The sequence below is a fragment of the Triticum dicoccoides genome, chromosome 4A, assembly GCF_002162155.2.
Source record: "Triticum dicoccoides isolate Atlit2015 ecotype Zavitan chromosome 4A, WEW_v2.0, whole genome shotgun sequence".
Classification (NCBI taxonomy): Eukaryota; Viridiplantae; Streptophyta; class Magnoliopsida; order Poales; family Poaceae; genus Triticum; species Triticum dicoccoides.
Genome location: NC_041386.1, coordinates 56,849,421 through 56,851,880, shown reverse-complemented (window position 1 = coordinate 56,851,880; position 2,460 = coordinate 56,849,421).

The following is a 2,460-nucleotide window of genomic DNA, read 5'->3' as shown; positions in this document are numbered from 1 at the left end:
GAAGTTATCGGGACGGGGTATATCAACAACGAAGAAAAAAATAAAAAGAAGAGGAGAAGAAGAAAGGAATAGAGGAGAACAAGACTTCTTCTTCTCTTCTTTTTCTTCTTTTTTCCTCTTCTTATTTATTTCTCCTCTTCTTCCTCTCCTCTTTTTCTTCTTTCTTCCTCTTCTTATTTTCCTTTTTCCTCTCATTCTTTTTCTTCTTCTTCCTTTCCTAGCTAGATATATAAAACTTTTCTAAAAATGTAACTTTTGCATATATAAAACTTTTTCTTCTTCTTCTTCCTTCTTCCTTCTCTTCCTTCTTCCTAAATATATTAAACTTTTCTAAAAATGAAACTAACCTAAAATTAATGTACTAAATCGGAGAACATTAATGTACTAAAATTAATGTATTTTTAAAACATCATGCATATTACAATTGAAAAAAATACATACATACAAAAAACATGTAAAAAATACATACATACATATATGAACATACATCAAAAAATACATATATCTAAAAAAATACATACATACATATATGAAAATCTAAAAACATGTAAAAAAGCATGGCGACGGCGGCAGGGGTGCTCACAGAGGGCGGCGTCGGGGCGAGCAGGGGCGCGCGGCGGGCGGCGTCGGAGCAAGCAGGGGCGCGGGGAGTGGCGGCAACGTCGGGGCAGAGGGCAATGGCGACAGCGGCGGCGACGGCGAGGTGGAGCAGCCCGACGGCGTCAGCGATGACGTGGTGGAGCAACCTGACGATGTTAGGGCAGGGCTCGACGGTGACGGCGAGGTGGAGCAGCCTGACGACGTCGGGGCAGGGATCGGCGGCGACGGCGACGAGGAGCGGAGTGGGGGCGTCGGGGCGGAGAAGAAGTGATTTTTGCAGAAACTGCTAAGTGGTTTCGTATATACACGAAGCATTGGTACCGGTTCGTGGCACCAACCGGGACCAATGCCCCCTTTAGTCCCGGTTGGTGCCACCAACCGGGACCAAAGGTCTCTTTTCAGCAGCCCAAAGGACGGGAAGCGGAGGCCTTTGGTCCCGGTTGGTGGCACCAACCGGTACCAAAGGGGGGCTTTCGTACTGGTTGGTGCCCTTTGGTACTGGTTGGTGCCACCAACCGGGACCAAAGGCCTCGTGCTCCCCGTGGCCAAAACTTTAGTCCCACCTCGCTAGTTGAGAGGGGCGCGGAGTGGTTTATAAGCCCCACTGCCGCACCCCTCTCGAGCTCATCTCTATTGCAGGCTTACGAGCCTAATTGTCACTGCTATGCCTGATGGGCCTATTGGGCCTTCTGCGGGCCTGAATCCTGGCCCATGGTAGGGTTTCTACTCGTATTCACGCTGAGGTGGCCCAGTAGTTCGTACTTTTTTTGTTGCTTTATTTATTTTATTTTGTTTCTACTTACAACAAAAAACCTTATTGTTGTTATTTTAATTTATTTTATTAAAGTTTATTTATTTTATTAAAGTTTATTTATTTTACTTTTATAAAGTTTATTTTGTTTCTACTTCTTTATTTTATAAAAGTTTATTTTATTTTATTTTATCTTGTTTCTACTTATTTATTGTATTAAATTTTAATTTGTTTTATTCTGTTTCTACTTATTTATTTTATTAAAGTTTATTTTATTTTATTTTGTTTCTACTTATTTATTTTATTAAATTATAATTTATTTAATTTTGTTTCTACTTTTTATTAAAGTTTATTTTGTTTCTTTCTGCTTTTCATGTTTTGAACAGAAAATACTTTGATAATTTCAGTGGCATGAATTTTATATAATTTTAGTTTAAAAGATACTACAGGTTTATAAAAGCTTTTTAGTTCATTCCTTTTGCTATTAGAGTTTTATAAAAGTTTTTTAGTTAATTTTCTTTTCGCATGGTATCATCATTTCATCCATATAGCATGTGCAAGAAAGTAGAGAGGGTTACAGTAAAAACTGGATGCACTTCGTGTACAAAACGGATAATCTCTTTCGAAGTATGAGAGTTTCATATGGAAACTCGTCTGTTACAAAAGGATTTCATTTTTTTTTTGAACTTATTTGAACTCCATACTTTTTCTATGTTCAAAATGCACCATTCAAAGCCACATCATCAATTTTCAACCCTTTCTGACTTCATTTGTTATTTTTCATGCATTTACTGATTACTTTAAGCTATAAGACCCTGAAATTGAAAAGCACTACAAATGAACTCTGAAAAGGTTGAAAGTTGGCTGGTATCATCATTTCACCCACATAGCATGTGCGAGAAAGTAGAGAGGCTTACGGCAAAAACTGGATGCACTTCATGTACAAAACGGACAATCTCTTTCGAAGTATCAGGGTTTCATACGGAAACTCGTGTGTTACAAAGGGATTTCATTTTTTGAACTTATTTGAACTCCATACTTTTTCTGTGTTCAAAATGCACCATTCAAAGCCACATCATCAATTTTCAACCCTTTTTGACTTCATTTGT